This window comes from Pelecanus crispus, chromosome 4 (genome assembly GCF_030463565.1).
Source record: "Pelecanus crispus isolate bPelCri1 chromosome 4, bPelCri1.pri, whole genome shotgun sequence".
Lineage (NCBI taxonomy): Eukaryota > Metazoa > Chordata > Aves > Pelecaniformes > Pelecanidae > Pelecanus > Pelecanus crispus.
Window position 1 is genome coordinate 54,717,149 of NC_134646.1, and position 17,136 is coordinate 54,734,284.

The 17,136-nt window shown below is 36.8% G+C and overlaps 1 protein-coding gene across 2 annotated transcripts in view; it reads left to right on the forward strand.

The window, feature by feature from the left end:
* Positions 1–17,136, forward strand: part of SGCZ (sarcoglycan zeta) — a 227,852-nt gene that overhangs the window by 78,932 nt on the left and 131,784 nt on the right. The gene's annotated exons all lie outside the window — the stretch shown is intronic.

Below are 17,136 nucleotides of genomic sequence, written 5' to 3' on the forward strand. Positions count from 1 at the left end.
ACCTAGAGTACAGTGCCAGATTCACTGTAAAATATTTTTGTAAGTGTCTTTTGTTCAGTAGAACAGAACGTCCTCATGTTGCAGATAGTGAAGGTCACATATTTAAGACTTTAAAGACTTGGGATTACCTTATTGCTTTTTTTTCTTTTTTTCTCCCTCCATACCTTTGATTTTCTTAGTATACTTTTTGTGCACTCGAGAAACCTCTGTACGCAGAAAATACGCTTAGAAATTACCATAACAGCTGTCTCTTAAGGTGAAGAGATAAATGGCTCTGCTATTTTCCTTCTTCAGATGCTATAGCATGTCCTGTCCGTGCTAGCAGGAATGGTTTACCCATAAAATCTCCTCCTTTAAATCTCTCCTGTTTTCTTACTTTGATCTCTCTAAGGGTCTGTGCTCATAGATATATTTTTGTCCTTTTTGTTTTATCATTATAGAACCCAATTTTCTTGCTAATACTGACACGTATCCTGAATCCATGTTCTCTGGATAGACTGCACTGCATCTGCTTAGCTGAATTTGTCAGTCAAAGCCTGTCACTACTCTCTGGAGAGTCACCACATCCCAACTCATCTTTACTGTTTTCAGTCAGTTGTCAGCCCAGTTTTCAGGACCTTCTTTCCTTTATCTTCCATCCTGTATCTAAACAAGGACCCTCTTCACCCTTCTTCTGTAAGTGATGAGGAATATGAGTAAATGAATGTATGAAAGTGTTGATGTTAATAATTTACTGCATGTTTAATTGCACTACAGAACACCTTATTTAGGTGGTCTCAAAACTGCCTTACTGTCTGCATAATAAGAAATTATGTTTTTTCCATTACTCTACTACTTCTGCCATGAAAAGTCCCCCGCATGTATGGATTATATTAGTTATTAATACTAGGAACAAGTACTTTGTTTTCATGCAACCCAATAAAACTTTGTCAGTGTTTACTGCTGATGAAGACAGTAATTTTGTCATAGTCCTGAAACAGTCAAGCCAAAACACGAGCACAGGTCTTAAACCAACTAAGTGTACATACATTTTGCTCATTAATGAAATTGGCAATAAGCATTTAAATTGAGATTGTATGTTAAATGTAATGATTATGTTTGGATTCAAGGGCAATGTTAGGACAAATTATGATGCTTACAACAGCTAAAAGGGCAATCACTGAAAATTCAGATAATACTTCATTCTTCACCCCTCAAAATCTTCCTGCTTTGTCACTGTTTTTAATTTTATGGGGTGTCCTTGTTTTGGCTGGGATAGAGTTAATTTTCTTCCTAGTAGCTGGCATAGTGCTCTGTTTTGGATTTAGGATGAGAATGTTGATAACACACTGATGTTTTTAGTTGTTGCTAACTACTGCTTAAGTTAGTCAAGGACTTTGCAGCTTCCCATGCTCTGCCAGGTGCACAAGAAACTGGGAGGGGGCACAGCCAGAAGAGTTGACCCAAACTGCCCAAAGGGCTATTCCATACCATATGACGTTATGTTCAGTATAGAAACTGGGGGGGGGTTGGCCGGGGGGCAGCAATTGCTGCTCGGGAACTGTCTGGGTATCGGTCGGCAGGTGGTGAGCAATTGCATTGTGCATCACTTGTTTTGTATATTATTATTATTACTACTATTATTATAATTACTATTTTACTTTATTTCAATTATTAAACTGTTCTTATCTCAACCCAGGAGTGTTTCTCACTCTTACTCCTCCAATTCTATCCTCCATCCCAACGGGGTAGGGGGAGTAAGCAAGCGGCTGCGTGGTACTTAGTTGCTGGCTGGGGCTAAATCACGACAGGGGGTTTTTTTGATTAAAAGCTGCCTGGGAAATATTCAGATGTGCTGCACTCAGACTTCTGTAAGATATTGTTTGAAAACAGCATTCTTATTTCCATTTGTCTAGAAATATACTCAGTAAAATACAGTAAATATAATAAACATGGGAAAAATATATTCTGCAAATAATAGTAAGAAAGAGTATAAATTCCAGTGTATTCTATTGTGCTCTTCATTTTTTTTTCTTTAATTGTGTGGCTTAGGTATTTTCAGTGTTATAAAGCGGGCTTAAAAAAGCTTTAAATGCATTTTGTACAAGGACTTCTTCAACAAAGACAAGGTAAAAATCCAATTCTGCACCTTGTGAAGACAAATATGTGTTTAATAGCCTCTGCATGGAAATCTAAAAATAATTATAGACAGAATGACAGGAAGAGATTTCCAAGAGCCACCTGTTTCACCTTCTGCCACAAGATAGCTTAAACTGTACATCATTCTTCAGATGTGTGTCTAAAAAGTTTTAAAAAATCTTTACGGATGGATATTGCACAACAATGCAAAATCTTTCTGGTTCAGTTCTTAGAGTCAAAATGTTCTACTAATACCCACCTGATTCTCAGTTTCTTCATTTAAGTTCACTGCTTATTGTTTAATTATCAGTGGGCATGAAGAAAGTGTTTTCATACTTCAAGATTATTATTGTGTGCCACCTTAATTTCTCTTCTCCAGTCTGAACAGTGTCATCAAGTTTAGCCCTTCCTTCTTCTTTTTTTTTCTTTTATTTAATGCTTATTTGCGTTGCCTATTGTTTCATTCTTATCCTGTTATTGGCTTTTTGATTGCTTTGCATCTCATTGATCTCATGGGCATCTTCCAGCTGCCTACAAATAGCTTGTTTGATTATCTATTCTAGTATAGAGCTCATGGTATTTTTGAAAGATTTCAAGGTAAGTTGATCTTTACTGCCACTGTTTTGCCTTTTAAAGGATAAATAACAATTCTGTCTTTCTAGTTTTCACCTTTACACTTTGCTCTCATCCATCCTTTATGGGCTTTCATAGGCTTTGTGCTCATAGGCTGTGTAATTGTGAGCCACAGAGCAAAAACGGATGTGGTGCAATGTGAATGGATCAGTAGGAAAAAGCAGTTTGTACCAAGGACCCGAAAGCTAGACTATAGGTATACATATTTATTTACTTTATGATTAATCTGGTCCCCTGGACCAAACATCCCTGTTGCATATGTTGCTCAAAGATAGCCAAAAGAAAGCTATCCTACAAACTCTTGCTTTCAGGTGTGTAGGCTTCTCAATGTTGCTTTAGCAAATGCCAGAGCATCCTTTCATCCATTTAGTGGAGCTGACAGGAGCACATGGGTGTTCTCATGCCCTTTTTCAGGGAAGCAAGTCTTATTTTTTTTCTTGTTCACTTACATGTAACACATAGTGCCTGCTGCTTCCTGGCTCTGAATTTGGGTATTGGCCAGACAGAGGCTCAGAATGGAAGAAATGGTGTCTTAAATCTTGTGGCAGGGTGAAAATGATCAAGTGGACGCCACGGAAGTAATGACTTCCACCCTCTCAGTTGTTCATTTGTATGAGGAAGAGGCAGGGTAAATGAGAGAGGATATGCAGAGTTCAGAGTTTGAAAAGATGGAAGTGCAAAGTCCTGGGGACAAATGGCAGTAGATGCAGAACTTACAAGACGCAAGGGGGCAATAGCTGAGACCCTTGACCATGATCTGGCACTATGACTGCAATATATTGAATCTTCTGTGAGACCAAAGAAGTTTATTGGGACGGAAAGATGGAAAAGGGGAATAATTATTAATTTAAAAACAAACAAACAAAGTCAGGTGAGACAAGCAATTCAGAAAAGCACTGAAAAGGCATATAGCAGTTGAAGGAAGTAAAAGTGTATTGAACCATAGGAGGTCTTGGTGTAATATAAAGGAATGCCCTTAGCTAGGAGCTTAAGGGCATCTGTGTGAGCTGGTTACTGACCTCGAGACCCTTAGCCTTTGAATTGATACAAGGAGAAGAAGAACACAAGAGGTGTCTGTGGTTTAAGAGCATTCTCTCAGTGCATGTGCACTTGGTACTTGCTGTGGGGCTTGCTTGTGCTGCAGATCGCACATTGATTGGGACCTTTCTGTTCCTTTTAGAGACTGTTGCTGCACTTTGAACAGATCTTCTGATTTAATTTCATCCAAAAGGAATCCCCTTCACATGCAGAAAAACTGCCCCACAGTCTGAGCCAACATGGAGTAAGTGGGGAGACAAGGGATTGCTGCACTCTACTGCTCTGCGCTATGTCACTTCCAGATTTTGGGTACCTCAGGATGAAGTTCATTTTAATCAGCTGGCTTGAAAATACCTAGCTTATACAAGTATTCCTAAATGCATTCATCCTTTCCCTGCAGGATCTTAATCCTTTATCACTGGTGCACCAATTAAAACAGAGAACCAATTTATGTTGACCTTTTGACTAAAGGAGAAATTTAAAAAGCAAAAAAAAAGCATCCAAAATGTCAATATTCTTCAGTATCTACCAGAATCCTTTCTTCTCCTTTGGGTAAATTGGTTCATTAAGGAGCTACCATTTCACTATAATTCCTTTTTCACCTTAGGCAATTCTCCCAGGAAATCTTCTCTAAGAGTCCTTTTACTGACATTTGCCTTCTTGAAAGACATTGCTTTTAGTTTGAGTTATTTTCCTTCTAATCTAACTTTTGAGAATTCTGTGCTTTCGTGACCAATTTCAACTACATTACCTCTTAATCTTCACATTCTTAGCTGTTTCTTCTCTGTTAATTAGAGGCAAATGTGAAGCAGCCCCTACCCTCATTATTCTTTTCAGGAAAGCATTTCAGGAGCTTCCTCTTCAGCCTGTCTCCTGCTGCATTCACAAAGGATGTTAGTCAGTAACCTACATTATCACTGAGGTCTGTGCTCTGGTTTACTCTTAACAAATACATCATCCACTTGATCCTTCTGGTCTGAGAGGGAAATCCCAAAGTGGCAATGATTTTTTTAAATTTATAACCATCCTCTGCAGTCACTTAGCGGTTCTTTCTCCCCTTCGGTCTGAACCTCAGAACAAGTGTGTTCATCCATGCTCCCTGACTGCTCTTCATCAACAAGATGTACTCCATAAATTTGAATTCTTCCATCTCCTTCTCTCCCTAGATTTTATATTATTACTGTAACTGTACATGAGCTGCATGAAGTAATAATCATATGGCTAGTGAGTCTCAAATCTAGTCAGATTTGTGATTCTTGGTGTTAAGGATGTATAGCTTCTTTCTGGCTAGCACTGGGATGGGCTCTTCATTTGCTATTGGGGATTGGGCCATTAGCTGCTTCTCTGATCAACTGCTTCTCTGGACAGTCTCCAATTCATCCTCCATGTCTGGTACGCCTGCGTTCCTTTCCAGCTGGTCAACTTCTTTTTCACTGGAGGTCCTCATGCCTAGCATGTTACTGATACCTTTTTGGATCATATGCTCTTCTCTGCTTTACCACTTTGCTTATGGGTCTTCTACCAGTTTCCTAAAGAATATTTGCAGGGATTCTTTCATTCCTGGTTTCTGCTTTGAGAAGTGTGTAGGTCTGTGTTCCCCAGTTTGAGCACAGAACCTGGATTGAAGAATTCCTTCCCAGGGTTCCTGTGTGGACACAACTGCAGGTAGCCACACTGTATCAACCCTGCATCCTCAGAGCTGTAGACTGAGAAAGATTTGATGACAGAGATGACCCTGATGCTGTGCTTTTAAAGGGCTGAATTGTGATACTAAACTGTGCTTTCTAAAACTCCCTTCTCCAATCAGTCTTTTAAATTTCCCTGTTACAAAAGTCTGTGAGATACTGAACTGTTGATTCACAATTCATAGCTTTCATTGTCCTTCAGTGATCAGGAGTTTAGCCATACCATCGGAAGTTTGTGATATGTGAGAACACACTATCATCCCTCAAAATGATGCAGTAAATTTGGTTTTAAGATTTCTCTTGAAATTATCCCCTTTACAAGACTTTTCCCATTTGCCAATATAACTGATAACTTCTCAAAGTCTTTTGCCATGCTGAGCTATCTGCAAGATTAGGTAGGTCCCTTGATCATTGTGGTTATAACACTCCTCAAAAAAGTGAAGGTTATGATTTTTAATCCTTTTGGACTGTAGAGAAGGAACTTCAAGCTATCAGTTAGGAGATGAGTGTTCTATTGAGCAGGCTATTAGATAAAAGAGGAGTTATTTTCAAGCAACTTTGCGGCATTTCTTACACTTTCATTTCCTTTGCCATGATAGCAGGAGATGGATCTCTGCAGCAAGCTATTTCGCTCTTAGTCCCATTTATTTTATTGAGTGTATCAATAGAGCAAGGTGTTGCTTATTGAAAGATGTGTGGTAGCTGTTTTGAAAAACATGCAGTGTTTGTACTGGAATACTAAGTAACATGTATAAACTTAGATAGTATAGAGACTGCAATGTTAGATAGTCACACTTCTTGAAAAGTAAAATTCTGCGACTACCAAGTTTGATAAAACACTTTCCTCACATTAAAATAATCACTTTTGGTTTTGACAGTAATAGGTTCCTTAGACTGTCTTGAAAATTTATTTCTTTAATGCTTCTTGCTACAGTGTGATCAAGGAAGCAGTGTAATAGGGCCTACTTAATGATATTTGTTTTGTTATAAGAGAAGCACGCTTTGCTGAATATAAGTGCCAATCCAGGGAGTTACTGAAGGATGTGCTTGACTGTAGGTATTTCAGTACCTCTGTGGTATGGCTCATGAGGTAAGCTAAGCCTTCCTCTGTTACAGAGTCCATTATAAGAAAATATTTAGGAAGGTACATGTGCCTTAATACACAAGTGTAAAATATCAAGAAAACACAGACTAAGAAAGCACCTTCTGGGTCCTTTTGCCTAGTTGTTATCATAAACAACCCTGAGATAAAATTGATAAATTGTATCTTAAAACTTTCTAGGTTGCTTCCCTAGCTATTTTTATTCACCTGTTGTTCCAGAATCCTATTTCTTTGGATTCTGCAATCTAAATAGGGGAATATTTTAAATCTAGGACTCTCATCTGCAGATGAGAGTCCTAACTTACAAGATATATCTTAAAATGGCCCTCATTCTTTTCTGATGGAGCAGCATGGATTTTCTGGTAATAGAAGATCTCTTGAGAAGAATAATCTTGGTGTTAAGGTACTGATGGGAAATGACTTAATTCTTTTTTTTAATAAAATTTTAATTATTTATACAAACTGGATTGTTACTGAGAAGAGAGAAAGCATTAGAGTAATGTGGTTATAACAGTCATCAATAGATTCTAGTTGTCTCAGGCTAAGGAGGAAAGAACAAGTTGGCCGTATCAGATCCAGGGTAAGCACTCTAATGAGTACAAAAGGAGGAGCTATTTCCCAGCCAGTTTGTGGAATCCAATCTTTAAATTAATTTGTTTTGATAACAAGTATCTGACTCAAAACATATCATAAATCAGTAGCAGAACATTATTGCAAAAGAACAGATACACTGGAATAAACAAGTGAGGTAATTTTTCTCTGCTTAGCCACAGTAAGTGTTCACAACTTGTGCCTGTTGTGTGTTTTTTTTGTTTTTTTTTTTTTTTATTCTAGTTCTTAGGGAGCTGTGGATAAACTAAAGGCAGACCAGGAGCAACGGAAAACATTGAGATGGAAAATGATGTACAAGGAAGGACAACTAACTGTGATTATTTAGTCTTAAGCAATAATTGATCTGAAGGACAAACAGAAGTAAAGGAATTGCATTATAGCATTGGAGGTTCAGGTTATGTGTGGAGAAAATACTTCTAACTATAAAGACAGTTTAGGCAATATAGTAGATTGTCTAAAGAAGATACAGAATCCTAGTTCAAGGAAAAGAACGAGACAAAACCAAACCATTATGTCCGGAGTAGCTAAGGTACAGCTGATTTTGCAGTAGTGCAAGAGAATAGTTGTCCTTTGCAGAACCTCTCGACTAAGCCCACCACTCAATTCAAGACATGCTTTATAATTTTTATAATTTTTGAATGGGAATAAATGCTGCTGGAAAGGTTACTAAGGTTTGTTTAGTGCTGTCTTTCTTTCCTGCCCAAATTTTTCCAGTCTTGTAATGCCATTCCTGAATTACTTGGAAACCGCAGTAGAAATGTGAGATGAAACTTGAGCTAAATATGTACTAGGGATGGGTGAATATTTTGTCACAGCTTTTTTTCGTGGAGAATAAGGTTGAAACACTTAGTAAACATCTTATTTTCTATAATAACCTCTATTCTTTAGTTATAAACTAAAATATACGGATTTTGAGGAACTGCCTCATTGTATAAGTTTAGCTGTCTTACATGGTTATTCTCTCCTTCTGATTAGCTAGTTTTTTCTGAAATGGTTTTGAAGTATTTTTAAGCAGAAATTGGCACAAGCATATAAGTAGAGTTTAGTGGCATGAGCATTGAAATTTTGGTTGTGTCAGGCTCATTGAAAGGGCAAGGTGCAAACACAAAAAACACCAAACGCGTAATCCCACCAACACAACCTGTTTTGTGTATGTGATGGAATGAGTTACAAGGCATCTCCACCTAAATCATCTTTTTACTTCTCAAAATTTAGGTAATCTAGTATTAGTTCAGCATAAAGACTGTAATACATGAGAAGGGTAGGTCCTAAATATTGTTTGTAGAGATTCCTAGAGAAATGACAGAGCCTCTGCTCTAACATTTTAATTAAGCTTTATGCGTACACAACAAACAGTGGGAGTATACAAATTTCTTACTGTTCCTTACAGGTAAATATTTCTTACAGATTTATCAACAAAGATGACTGCTTTTGTATACAACATATTTGTTTGTTTTCCTCCAATATCAGTATGCTAGGCAATCTGCAGTTTTTCATTGTTCTTTCTGAAGTCAGGCAACCACTTTTTTGAAAAATAAAATACAAGGATAATGTGTGATTAAATTTTTACCATGACTAAATTACCTTCAAGATGTGTTGAAATTACAACCAAGCCTCAAAGGCAGGGAAGCAGATTAAATAACCTGTGCAATTTATGTAGACTAAACAAACACACCCATACCCAATAATTTATTACTAGTCTAATTAAAAATTAGAAGTCTTACCAAAATAGTGTTATTAGTCCGGTTACAGTGATGCTAACACTTATCATCCAAAACATGCAATTATTACAGCTTTCTCCCAATAGTGATAAAATTAAAAGCAATAGACAGAAACTTCTGCTATCCAGTTCTTCCTCTGGTGTTAGGTTTGCCCTTTCTGTGCATGGTAATGTGAGTCATTATCATGCTTTGCCAGGAGCAGTATGGAGTTGATGGCGGGGGGTTCTTCCACCTTACTCTTAGGTCCCCCTTTTTTTACATTTGCTGACAAGACTGACCTTCTTTACTTCATCCGCTATATTTTCTGTTTCCAGCCTGTTTGCCTATCTTTACCTAGCGTGTGGTGTCCTGTACCTGACTCCACATAGACCAGAAACCCTTCACTGGTTCTAGTTTTGCTGGTGATTACAGAGAAGAAAATTTACCATTCCCTGACTCTGTTTTATACTTCCATTCCACCTGCATTAAGTAGGGAATTGTAAGGAGTGTTCACTTGTTAAATATTGATTGTAAGACGCTATGCTGGGATAGAAATTTTTTGTTAGTCCGACCACACATTAACCGAATCACAGAATTTTAATTTAAGCAGAACATTGAATAAAATAGTAGAGAAGAGAACAATCATCCAAATAAAGGAAAGAATTAATTTAGTGTCCAAAAGTTTAAGAGGTGTTAGGTATAACACTGTTCATTTCTACACTACTTCATCTAGACTTCATATCCTTCTCACTGCATAGTTTCTGTAGGAATTGCAGGTGTTCAATGGGTCTGAAAATCTTGTCTTTATTGTTTAAAATCCTGAAATGTTGGCTATTTGTGGGGAGAAGGACTGTGTAGTCAGGTTCTATATTTTCCCTAATTTATTGTTTGGTTTAAAAACATAAAAATTATAATTTCTTGTAAAAAACCAAACCAAAAACCCCAAACAGTAATACTAAATATAAGAATTCTAGGAAGATCATACCTTAATCTGGAGTAGTTTATGAGAACAGATCATATAGAATTCTAAATTTTTCATTTGACATTAAAGGACACATCTATGTATGAATGAAAAATAGCATAACTACCCAGACCAGGGAATAAAATCAAACTTTTAAGCAAGAAAGATGCATTTGATCTTATTGTCTGGTCTGGGTACGTATAAATTTTCTATTCATATATGCACATATAGACTTTTATTTTCATTTCAAGATTACTTTTATAATTGAAGAAACCAAGCCATGCTCCAAACATTCAAAAACCATTCTAAAGGACAGAATATATTCAGGATATTCTAATTCCATTTAGTTTGGATAGTAGTCTGACTTTTCTTTCTTTTTAACAGCTTTTCCACTTAAAATCTTATTGTCAGTACTGAATTTCCTCATGTTATTTTTTTCCCTTAGTCTGTATCCCTTTAAACATTGCTGCACTGTACTATAGTAATTTCTTCCCCAACTTCTCCCTGATATCTACTCCTGCCTGTCACTTGTATAGTGTCAACTGTTGTTTTCAGCAGATGGATGAAGGCAGATGTTTCCATCAATCCAGACTTTTGCTATTCCAATGTGTTTTCCTGGATATCTTTCTACTGTTTTACCTTTATTTTTGGCTACTGAAATTCACAGTTATCTTTCCTGGTAATTCAGGAAAACACAATCTGTTTTCATCACTCATGCCACTACCCTTTTTCTGTTTACACAGGACTATAGCTGCCTACAGTTTTGATTTTACATCCAGAACCATGTCCAAGCACCATTTTTCTCCAGCTGGAATTACACTCCAACTCGGTTTATGAAATCCAGCTTTTTGTGTGTGTGAACACAATACAAATAATTTCCCTTGTCATCTTCCTCCCAACATTTTGTGCATCTTTTCCATTTTATCGACAGTGTAGCTGTTAAAGGCTTTCATCTTCCTGATCATCCCCATCACTGTCCCTCTATATTATCTGCTTTTTGCACCAGCATATCAAATTCAGTATTCTTTTTGCATCTTTAGTATAATTCACCACTGCCTCATTGTTTCAACCACCTTTCTTCTGATATCTTATCCTCTCTTTTTTTCCTTTCACACAGCATGTTTGTACACTTACAGATATTTCATCCGTGCTCTTTCATAGCACTGCAACTACATCATCCAGATTCCGTCTCATGTTTAGCCTCTGCTATCATGCATAGAAGGCAACAGACAGTGAATGCTTATAAATTTATAGGACATTGTGTTTAGGCACTTTGTTTAAACACTACTTTTTTTAACACTTTTTTTTCCCCCCCTCCATGTTTTACTCAGTGCTTTCCTCTTTAGACTGTGAGGTTTTGGAGACAGAATCTGGGTTTAAATATATACTCAGAAAACAAGCAGAATATCACATCTAACAGCAGAACTTTTGAAAAACTTGAATATTATTGATAAAAATGTATTTCCTGGCCCACCAACTACTTTGTTGTTCCTGCCGTAAAGTAAACAGATATTTGGTGTACGTTATTATTAAGGAAAACAGGAAAAACACCATGCAAAACTGAAATACAAAATGCTATTTATTCATGTTTTACTCAATTCAGATTAACCAACACTTCAGTTTACTTTTCATTGTGCTTGTGGATGTAAGTTCAAGTATATGATCCTAAGGAAAAAATCTTGTATTTTAATTAGCAGGGTCCTTTGCTGCCTTCTAACTGCCAACTTTGACAGATGCATGACAAATTATTGGAGGATCTAGCAGAACTCTGTTCTCAACTCAATGAGAGTTTTAATTCCTGAACTGCAGTATCACACGCTCTTGCTTCTTCTCTCCAGACCAAGGAGTTTTGAATTCTGTGATCTTAAATAGGAATTGTAGGTGGATTTGATCCAAGTCTCATGCAAAGAGGTTTTATTTTGTCTAGGCTGAATAAGCTGTAAGATTGAGTTACTGTCCTCCAGAAGAAATGTTATTTCCAATTGAAATAGTTTGCAGCTTGGCTTCAAATCTGCCCTTTCTGCAGCTTAAAGATCTTCCAGGCCAGTATTGTGAATCCTATCCTAGGTCCCCAGTTCTTGTCAGGTATGGCACAGAGAGCTGGCTGTCATGCAGATTTCTAACCTTGTTCTTGCACACTTCTTGTTTATCAGCAGTTTGTATAGAATTCCTTATATACTTGCTCCTTAGAATGTCTTAGTGTTTAAATAATTTTAAAAAAAAAAAAAAAGAGAGAGAGAGAAAAGAAAGCAGAACACAGCACATTTCATTATACAGCAATACATGTGGTACAGGATTAGTTAGGATAGATTGTAGTTTTAGCCAACCTCCTGGCTTGTTGAGAAGTATTTATAGTTCTATCATATGCTTTGCTGTTTGTGGTTATCATAAAATATGCTGCTTTAATAGTTTATTTGGCAGAAATAGAACTAACTGTATAAGCAGTACTCCCTTGTAGAATTTTCAGCACTTTGTCAGGAAATAATGTAATCTTTTAAAATATCATCCTCTCTGTTTAACGACAGTGTGAATTAACTTCAGACTCTCTTATATATCATTTACAGGACCATCTGCAAACATTAATCTCTGCCCATTTATATACAGGTCAAAGCTTGAAAAAGTTCTGAAAGTCAGTATTAGTTGTTTGACTCCCAGAACTTTGGGTTTTTTTTTTTTAAAATATGCTCTGATTCAAACTTATACCCTCTTTATCTGAGATTTATAGTAAGTATAGTCTGGGATTTCATTGACTTTAATGTAGTGTTCAAATTCAGTAAAACTATTCCTAGATTGCTACAGTTATAAGACAAGCTACAGCATAAAATAAATGTTTAGGTTTCCTATTTGAAGGTTTTAACAGTTGCTTGTTTGAATTTCTGGTGTTCATAACTGAAATTTAATATAATCTAAGAATGCCATAAAATATTAATAGTGATGATTTAATTATTACTTTTTAATAATATCTGTAAGGTAGGTATATTTATGAGTTTAAAGATGAGGGGGTAGTTTTTTCTTAGTATGGCAGGTAGGGAAGAGAACAAAATAAGTGAGGCAGGGTCACTGTTAGTTTGTTTTATCTTCTTATATGGGAAAAAGGGAAAGTTATATATGGAATAACAATCTGAGAATAATCATAAATATGAAATAAAGAGGAAATAAAGTGATGCAAAGACAATCACTCACCACCTACCACAAACAGACTGATGCCCATTCAGCCTCTGAGCAGGGGCCACCTTGAAAGACAATCCCCCTTCACCCCCAACTTCTTCTACCACCACTTTTTATTGCTGAGCACAATGTTACAGGTATGGAATATCCCTTTGGCCAGTTCGCATCAGCTGTCTTGGCTGTGCCCCCTCCCAACTCCTTGCTCATCCCCACTCTACTTGCTGGGGGTGGGCAGAGAGGGGGAAAAAGAGAAAAGCTTGATGCTGTGCAAGCATGGTTCAGTAGTAGCCAAAGCATCAGTGTGTTATGAGCACTGTTTTAGCCAAAAATCCAAAACACAGCACCATACAGGCTCCTATGAAGAAAGCTAACTCCATCCCAGCCAGACCCAGTACATAAACTTAGCATTTACTTATTGTAAGAAAGTACTGGAATAGTTCATTCAAGTGTATTTTTGCACTTGAATAAAATCAAATCACACCAAAAGGATAATCTGAGTATTCATTGCCTGGAAAGCATAAAGTAATTTAGGCAGTTTATTTGGAAGATTATCAAGAGGAATGCCTAAAATGAATTATACTAATAATATTACGTCAAAATCATATCTGCAGGAAGATGCAAGTGTGTTTTAAGACAGAATTCCTCTGTGTTTCTGTTTTAAACTCTTTAATATTAATTTTCATCTTTCTGGGGGAGCCCCAAAGTTAAACTGATGTTCATGGTCTTAGTGCATTAAATGAGCCAAGAAGACTGGGCCTTCCTCCAACTAATCTTTTCAATCATAATAATTTTTGACCAAGTTATGTTACTTGTAAAAACACTTGAATATTTCTCTGTAACAGTATAGTTCTAACTCAGTGAAACAAGAAACTCTTCTTATTCCAACCCCTCTTTAAAGTGGATGGGGAATTATTGATGAAGAAAACATACTGGGCAGTGATTCTTTAAATATGGAGAGCCTCATTAAGCACATCATAGTGCATGTCTTACTATTTTCTTTATTTTACTATTCAGTTTAATTTCATATGAGTCATTACACACTTCAGGAAGTTACTTACTGGAAGATTATTGCATTTATCAAGCAATTAAGGTCACGGTCGCCCTATTTCAGTTTTATATCTTATAACATCATTTGTGGCTCATGCTCCAGAATGTAGCATCTGTCTTCTCATTTTGAGTAATGTAATTTTACTGAAATTAGAGTGCTCCTGTCTGTCCAGAGTCTGTCTGCATTCAAACTGTTGGACTCTGGTAGGTGGGTTGCTCGCTGCTGAAGAACTGAAGAATGAGGGCTTAGAAAGGTCACTCAGAAAAGGGGAAGCCCTTAAGGGCTCAGTAGGCTCTACTGTAACTTTGTTTCTGAGACTCTGGCAGTTTAAACTTGCTATGCAAGTTAACTTCCCACTGCTGAAAATAAACAGAAAATATGATAAGTACTAAAAATTAGTGAACAAATTAACTTCTATGCTTCTGTTCCCTTTCAGTAATGTAAGAACAGTATCACTCAATATAAAGCCACCAAAAGTATTTTGAAAATTAATTAACAATGGTGAAGAACTGTGTAACTTCAGTAATAAACACTTACGAGAACAGAAGCCAAGAGGAAAACTGACAGTACTGTCTTCAAAGCAGGGTTTTACCAGAGTACAATAAATGTGGAGCAAAGAAATTAATGAGGCAAAAGAAAAATAGTGAGTAGCTGCTGATTAAGAGCAGTTCCAACCTTGTGCGGAATTAGCTGGGTTTCAGGAGGGTAAATGTTATGTATAATTATAGACTTTATCATACACATACATGCAAGATGGAAAGAAGGAATTTTCCTAGGCAACTTCTGGCAAGTTTTCTGGAAGTTTGACTTTTTTTTTATATTTTTTTTTTTCAGTTTTAGTGAATATTATTTTGTGCCTGGCAGTTACAGACATTCCACAGAAGCAGATAAAACAACATATTGAATTTGCCTTTTCAGTTAGAAAATGTGTTTATACGCAGATCAATAAATTGGTACCTAATTCTTGTGGAGTATTTATTCACTGCCAAAAATATAGCATGGCGGTTGTGTTTTCTCAGGTTATTCTTTCCTATTATGATTTTATATGCTATTACCATAGCATATATAGGAAAATATGATTGCTGAAATTTAGAATTAATGGGTATTAATGAAGATTGCACATTCAAAAGCAAAGTCTAATTTCTTTATCTTACTCCCTTTTCAAAAATAAACATCACTGTCTCATATTGCACTCTTTGTTAGAAAGCCTACAAATGCCTGAGGTTTTATATGTGAAATGATTTGTATAGACATCTCTTGATTTAAGAAAAATATTTTGAAATATAACGTCACTTCTTTAAGAAGCATTATTTGATAATTCAGCTGTCATAGTGTACTGGTTTTGGCTGGGATAGAGTTAATTTTATTCATAGTAGCTAGCATGGGGCTATGGTTTGGATTTGTGCTGAAAAGAGTGTTGGTAATACAGAGATGTTGTTTTTACTGCTGAGCAGTGCTTACACGGAGTCAAGGCCTTTTCTGCTCCTCACCCCACCCCACCAGCGAGTAGGCTGGGGGTGCACAAGAAGTTGGGAGGGGACACGGCCAGGACAGCTGACCCCAACTCACCAAAGGGATATTCCGTACCATATGACGTCATGCTCAGCATGTAAAGCTGGGGGAGGAAGGAAGGAGTGGGGGGATGTTGGGAGTGATGGCGTTTGTCTTCCCAAGTAACCATTACACACCATGGAGCCCTGCTTTCCTGGAGGCGGGTGAACACCTGCCTGCCGATGGGAAGTAGGGAATGAATTCCTTGTTTTGCCTTGCTTGCAACGTGTGGTTTTTGCTTTACCTGTTAAATTGTCTTTATCTCAGCCCATGAGTTTTCTCACTTTTACCCTTCTGATTCTCTCCCCCATCCCACCAGGAGGGAGGGAGTGAGTGGCTGCGTGGAGCTTAGTTGCCAGCCAGGGTTAAACCACAACACATAGTTTAAATACAGATAGCATTTTGCTAACAAAAAGGCAGTCCTTGGCTTTATGTAATCAGTTACAAGTTTTGCTAAACATTACATGAACTATTACAGAATCTGTACATTTCTCTTGGTACCATATTACTTTAACAAGTATATTCTATACTATGGAGAGCCTTAGCAGTAGCTTTTTTTATTCCATATTTTCTCTGCTTTGGAAAGAAGTTGTATTTATTTTCTGACTCTGGTAGTTTCTGGTTTTGTAGTCACAGGCATCTAGGCTTCTAGTCCTATAACTGACATGTGAAAGCATGATTCCCAACAGTATGTTCTTTGCAAATCTGTCATAGTATGGAAAACTATCTATCACTATATCCTTGTTGTGTTTGGGAAATGATACCAGCTGAATTACATTGTATAAAATGTAATTCTTTTTGTTGTCTTAAAGAATTAACATTTTTACAGTCTGTCTTCAGATGTGAATGCAGTGGTATCAATCAAATGTCTTCCATATTGGCATCATTGTTTGTTTTAGAAAGGAAATAGCTGTAGTGGTGTAGTGGCTATGCTACCTTTAGATAAGTATAATGTTGTTTAATTCAGTGCTCTCTTCCAGCTTCAGTTGTAGCAGCTGGGGCCACTGTTATCCAGCTGTTTACAACTGCCCAGCAAGGTTACTTGTTCCACAATTCAGCCAACAGAGCAGAAATACAAGTTCTCACTGTTCTGCTACAGTAGAGTCAGCAAAGGCTTCAAAACATTTAATCAGCAATTAAATTTAGCTAATTTTTAATTAGCAATTTGCTAATTTTCCACTTAGGTGGATCAAGTTGAATTCCACTGGCTGTACACCGAAGGATTATCTTCTGTCAGGAATATAGTAACAAGCATCCAGGGATAAAAAGTCTTGAATTTCTATCAGTGTGCAAAATGATCCTGTCTCTTAAGTATCAAACAGATTTCGCTGTTTTTTCTGTAAGAATACAGCTGAAGCCTTATTATGCCACTTCTCTATGCTTATATTTTATTGGGCATTGAATCATTTGGTTTGCTTGTTTCATCCAGACTTTTACAATGGCCCTTTTCCTATTTCCATTCAGATAAATTAAGACAAACAAAAATAACCCTCAGCATTTTGAAGTTCTTTTCACCAACA